The 6,551-nt window shown below is 39.0% G+C and overlaps 1 protein-coding gene across 3 annotated transcripts in view; it reads left to right on the top strand.

Annotated features, from left to right (window-relative positions):
• Positions 1-1,972, top strand: part of ZEB2 (zinc finger E-box binding homeobox 2) — a 135,090-nt gene extending 133,118 nt beyond the window's left edge. For all 3 annotated transcript variants that reach the window (XM_065931488.1, XM_065931489.1, XM_065931490.1), the window contains exon 10: positions 1-1,972. This exon is cut by the window's left edge and continues 3,579 nt beyond it. The gene's annotated coding sequence lies outside the window, so the exon portion shown is untranslated.
• Positions 1,973-6,551: the final 4,579 nt, after the last annotated feature.

Genomic DNA, 6,551 nt, shown 5'->3' with positions numbered 1-6,551 from the left:
TCTAAGATTTTTTTTTAAATGACATTTATTCACTAACACTATAGTGCATTAGAGCTGCCTAATCTCACAACTCCAGGGGAGAATAAAAATGTTTGGCTTATCCTAAGATTCCTTTCCAAGGTCAAAACAAGAAATCTCCCTCCATACTCAAGAGACATGCATTTTTAGTAACATCAGATGTATTCTTCTCTCTTCCCTTATCAAGTAGTTACTCTTCCCACACTCTGAGTTTGAAGTCTAACCCTTTTTTTCCCTCCTAGAATGGGGGTAAGGGAGGGTGATGAAACGTTGAAACAATTGAACATCCCTGACCATTTACTCCAAAAGCCTTTTGTATTCCAGCAGGATCTGTGCAATCTTGACTGTCTTCACGTGACACTGTAGGCCTAGGCCTGAAATAACTGGGAAGAGAGATGAGTATCAGAATGTCTCAGCAAGAACTAGACAAAACATACATCCTCTTTAGCATGAGTTGAGCTGGGGGTGAAGTGGGAGGGCTTGGAGGAAGGAAAAAAGAAGGGACTGTTTCAAATAAATATGAATACATTCATTAGATACTTTTCACAATCAGATAGCTCCCTCCAAAATGGTTATTTTTTATCTTTCTAAGAATGTAAGCCTTAATGAAAATAAATCCTAGTTACAAATTTGAGGAAATTGCCCAACAATAAGTTTACATGTATTTGAACTGAAAAATTGTTAACCACGCTTTTGCTCCAAGATGTGTGAGGGCCATTCAAGGGCTGTAGGGCCCTGGATAGACACACAAACAAGTATGTGTATATCTGAAATCCCACACATTGTAATAAACACAGCTGCATTTATTTGAGTATGTGATCCCATGTACATGTAAAAACATTCAAACAAACACACTCAGCAGATTTATTTGATTGTGCAATGGGGCAATTATTCAAATAAACATGCTCAGTGCAATTATTTGAATCTCACATTGCATGTTCATCAATCACAGCACTAAAAATGAAGGGGGAGAAAAACACCAAAGAATTTACATGGGGAAAAAATATATGTGAAAACAACCTTATTATAGATTTTATAGGGTTAGCCAAAGTGATGGCACCCTCCTTAACTGTAACTCCACTATTCTATATTCAGCGACATTTGTTTCTAACAATTAATTGGTTCATTCACTTGGCCATTATATCAGAATGACCGTAACATTCAGATTTATATAATAGCAAGCTTGACAAACCTGAATGGGGTAGAGATATGGAATCTCTATATTTCCAGCATAGAATAGTTGTTTCTAGACACTTTGTGTCAAGAGGACATTGGTCAAATTATTATGGCTTTAAATGGCACTCCTATAAATTAAAAAAAATTTTATACATGCAACAAAACATTCCTACATTTGAAGACATTAAAAAGAACATCACAGGTGACTCATCTGGTCATTTTATATATTGATAAATATCCTGACATATATGTGAACACATCAAGAATCATATAGGTGTACCAAGAGGCAATTTATGTCTCTTTTAAGTATGTACTGACATAACCTAATATACTAAAATGGGAAGGGGCGTTTAGTCACAGAAATATACATCGTGTAACAAAGATGAAGAAAATACATGGCTTGTGCCCATCATAAAAAAGATTCAGACTGAAGGCTTAGCTTTGGTTTTTATTCAATTAAATTGTTAAACTGTGCACAGTGATTTTTTTTTAGAACTTGAGACATTTGTGATGTTGGCTGTTTAAATCTTTGTTACCTTCGCTGTGAATTGAAATTGTACATATTTAGTAAATCATGCAGACAAAACAAACTTTTTAGACAATATTTTTATTGGAGAGTTTTCTTTTCCTGTATCCATGTTAAAAAAAAAAAAAAGACCTCCTTTCCCAAAATAAAAATGTCAATACTAAATTTAAAGAAGTATAAAGGAATGATTGCTTCCTTTAGAGCTAAATATTTAAATAAACATGGAGATAATTGGCAACATGTTCTTTTGGGCTAATAGGCCGTGTCCAATTTTTTGGGTCTGATGTTTCAGAGGGCCTCTTTTTTCAGGGTTGAAGATGATATATTAATCTCTGAATTAAACAAATGCTTTTAAATAACAGAAATAAATCCCTCAGTCTTCATTTGTATATGAAATATGGAATTAGAGAAATGACACTGAGATGATGTGATGCTGAATATGCCACCAATCAAGACTTTCTCTACTAAAACAGTCACCTACCACCTATAATCTACTATGACATGCTAAAATGCTCCAAAATATTGAAAATATAAAATTAATGGTACCATTCCCGTTTGGCCTTGAGATGAATATGACAAAGATTCTAATAATTTTAGTCAAAGAAAATGATGAGTAAAACTCCATGAAGATTAAAGTGGTGACAAATGATCTTTTAAGTATTCTAATTGGGCTTTCTCATTCATATCTTTGATTCTACAGAAATTGCAAATCCTGATGATCCTGATTTGAAGGGCACGTCAGCTTTTCTCTCTCTCATGCCACAGAATATGCCTGTTAGATTTGGAACTGAAGGGATAAGCCCCCAAAATGTTAAAAATAGACCACTGCCCTGGCAGGGAGTTTAGCATTGGCAAGCACAGAACTCAGAAGGAACTGATCTAACATAAAGAAATATTCAGAGAAAGAGTTGTGTATTATACTCCTGTTCTGACCATTTTCAGAGCAAAGGGTAGTAAGAGAGAGACAGAGACAGTGAGAGTGTGTGTGTGTGTGTTCTGCGCGTGTGTAGATTGCTAATTTCGTGCGTGTACATTTGAACAGCTAGTATTTAAAAAACAACAATACCCAAAAGATGGAGGGACTATGAAGGAGTGCTTGTGAGACATTTTATATATTTATATATTACACAAATGAAAACACTTAAAATGTTGATACTGAAAAAATAAAGTTTCACCAAAAAATTCTATATCGCTTCTAAGATATGCTAACCATAACACCAAAAAATTCTATATCGCTTCTAAGATATGCTAACCATAAAACGGGCTTCCCTGATAACTCAGTTGGTAAAGAATCTGCCTGCAATGCAGGGAACCAAATATTTATTTATCTTTACTTTTTCTCAGAAACTCGTGTTTTAGTTTGTGACCTTTCCTTAAAGGAGAGTCATTTTTATCCATTCCTAAAACAGTCTCATTAAAGGGCAAAGAATTCCAGTTACACTTCATTCTAGTTTTGTTAGGAGAAACGAAGACTACGGCCTTCAAATTACTTTTTAAAAGACTATAGAGGAACAAAGGAATATAAACTTAGGAAACTCAAGAACATCCCTAAAGAACTCACAGAAAACATCATGTGTATTTAGTGACCACAAGCAACCTAGACCTTGGTTTTTATGTCTCTTCTGAAAGATACCACTTCCAACACAAATGATGTTTCCAAACCCTGTAGTGCAGCCCAGGGATTGGTGCAGACAGAAAGAGAGAACACCAACTATTGAATAACCCTTAACCACTTCCTGAGGTCCTGAAACATTCCGTGGAGGTCTACCACTTCATTATTGAACATGCTTAGAAAGTGTGAGCTCATGGGTTTCCGGCTGAAGGTACATCTAAGCAAGAGGGGGAAAAAGAGAAGTACATACCACCCTGCCCTATTTGTTTTAACACTGAAAATACCATTGCTCAGAGATTAGGCTTGAGAAGAATCAGCCTAACATCTAAGTAAGACACTTTTGCACCTTTTCTTTTGCATTATAAAGTGTTTTTATATTATCAAAGACAATTCCATGTAAAGGAACATTTCACTCACTTCAAATGGTGAGGGAACATTTGAAAAATATCTTTCCAGAATATGAAGTGTTTCAACCACACTAACTGCTTAAAATGTACTACCTTGTTTTTAAAAATAAAAGTTGGAATAATGATTTGTGCAAATCCTTTTCAAGGAATCGTCACGATCCCTTGGGTTAGCTCTCTTCACCTACAAATCAGCCTGTAACTGTTATAAACCTGACCAAATTATAGCATACCTGGTGTCTACATTGAAAGAGTCAAAAATCTTGTTCTCAATAAAATTTTCCTATGGATTGAGAGGAAGAACATCTTGATGGTTGTAACACTTAGAAAAATAAAAGCAGTTAATCTACTGCTTGCACTTTTTAGATGAGGAAACTGAAATCTTCATAGACTTGAGAAGCTCATTGTTTATCTTTACCCCACAATGATCTAGAAAGCAGTTAAGCATAGATTTCAGAACCCTAGTCTCCCGACAACGCTTTCCACAACACATCACAGTAAAATGCTCCTTTGAATGATGTGGAAACATCAAAAGGAGCAAGTTAGTCTGCCTACTTCCTGCAAGAAGTTCGTTCTGGTCTACATGAACTCTTCCATGCAAGAGTGGAATGAAAATAAGCTACTTTGGAAACCCTATATTACTCTAAGATCACATCATCATCTGAGGGCAGTTAACCACGTCTGGACTGAAGTCTCCTTTCACTGAGAGCCAGAGACAAACTCAAATTTGAGAAATGCTCTTTAAAAATTACTAGCTGCTTCTGGTCCATTTTACCCACAAGTTTGCCCAAGGTTTCTGACCATGCTTATGTCCACTGAGGAGCTGGAGTTCCATTGAGCCGCTCCACCCAGTTTTCAGCCTGAACCCGTGGTGTGAGTCCCGGTGCTGTTCTTTCTCTTGTCACAGCTTTTTCTGAGCCCCATGTGCACTGAATAAGCCAGAGGCGGTCAGAGGAAGAAACCGGCTGCAACAGGAGTAATTGGAGATTTATAAATCTGCAGCAGGAAAACTGAAATAGGCTGAAATAAATGAAAGAAAATTAGAGAGTGGAGGAATATATATACCCTCTCATCAAAAGCTCTGGCTCTTCACATTCTGGGCCTCAGAGAGGAGTAAAAGCCCATATCAACTTGTGGTTATTGGCAGAACGGAGACCAGAAGCCAGGTCTCCAGTTATGGCAAACATGCTGTTGTTGCTTCTACTGATGCTGCTCCTACCTCTCTTTGATTTAGTGGCCCTAGAAATAATAGTAATAAACAACATTACAACATCGATGGTAGTTCAGTTTACTGAGTGCCCACCTCGTATGAAGCATAATACTACGTTTTATAGGATGTGCAAAAGCAAACAAAACTACTGGCCTAAAGTTTCGTATACTCCATCAGAGACAGACATGCATAAAGAAGTAGAAAGTTGAGCGCCAGGTTTCACAGGGAATGTACCCGTATCAAAGTCTCAAGCAGTCTCCCTTGTGTATCACAGTGTTTCCCCCTTCAAAACACAAAACAACACCCCTCCCTCACCAACGTGCATCCCATGGAGTGATGATGTAGGAGATGCACTGTATTATGTCCTAGGGATTCAGCAGTGACCACACAACATCCCCACCCTACAGGGACCTACTTTCTAGTGGCGAAGGTACAAAACAATTATGTAAGTCCGCTTCTCATACCGTTGTGTCTTGACGAGAATAAAAAGAGGTGGTTTAATAGTGAATGAGATGGGATTGGAGGACAGGCAACCTCAGCTGGGGTGCAGGGAGGGGGATGCCAGGAAAAAATTTAAGGCTGTATTGTCTGAGTGGAGCCTGAGGGGTGAGGAGAAGTGAACCAGGCAGGGGCGGATCTGGAGCGAGAGTATTTCAGGAAGAGGGAAGAGAAGATGCAAATACCCGAGGCAAGAATCAGTTTGATTTTTTGAGAAATTAAAAACCCTGGTCTAATAAAGCATAGTAGAAAAGGAAAGAGGAAGTCAGACCAGTAAGAAAATATGTCTCAGCCGTTTGAATGACTTACAGTGTGATCTCCTGTCAGGAAACACTCAAGAACAACTGGACAGGTAAAGTCAAGAGAATGTTAAGGAGCGAAATTCTTCGGTTCTTTAGTCCCATGTCGTGTTTTCAGAGGTGAGGAAGTGGAATTCATGAATCTGTGAGGTTTACCTTGTGGGAGTCGGAAGAGATGCGTTATTATTCCCAGTGAATAGCCCAGAAATGAATTTAGCAACCTGCTTGTGGTTTAGTCATAATTCCTTTCCCTGTAAAATGGGCAGGGTCCTGCTATGTCCCTCTGAGTTAACAATGAGAGAAATCGTATTTCTCAGGCTCTCTCAGGATCACGTGCCTTATGTCTGGTCATAGGCAGATCTGTCATCCTGGAAAATAGAAATGGTTTGGGCCAAAGGAAGTTTGTATCTTGGAAATGACAGACCCAGCTACAGCAAGCAGCCCACCCCAGTGGCTCCGCTACCCTGAGACCCCACCGTGATCAACAAGACCCAGCCCAGCCCCCACGTTTGCCAGCTTCCTCAAGACAGCCGTGCCAGAATCAGGCGTGAGCAAGGGCCCAGCCATCTCCCCTTCCCCTGAACTTCTAGAAAATATAAAAACTCGCAGAGCTGAGAGAGGAGCCAATAAGAAGTAAGGAACATGCAGCAGGTGGTACCATCTGTGCCAGGCTAATTCCAGCCAAAACAATCTGCTCCCTAGAGTTCCCAGTTGTGGAGAAGGGAAGAGAATCTGACAGTGGCGGAGCCAGGCAGGGGGAGTAGAAGGGCAAGTGCCGAGGCTATTATTCAGACGTTCAGCCGGTTGG

The sequence above is a fragment of the Muntiacus reevesi genome, chromosome 3 (genome assembly GCF_963930625.1).
Source record: "Muntiacus reevesi chromosome 3, mMunRee1.1, whole genome shotgun sequence".
In the NCBI taxonomy this organism is placed as follows: Eukaryota; Metazoa; Chordata; class Mammalia; order Artiodactyla; family Cervidae; genus Muntiacus; species Muntiacus reevesi.
This window is presented reverse-complemented; position numbering and strand designations above follow the sequence as displayed.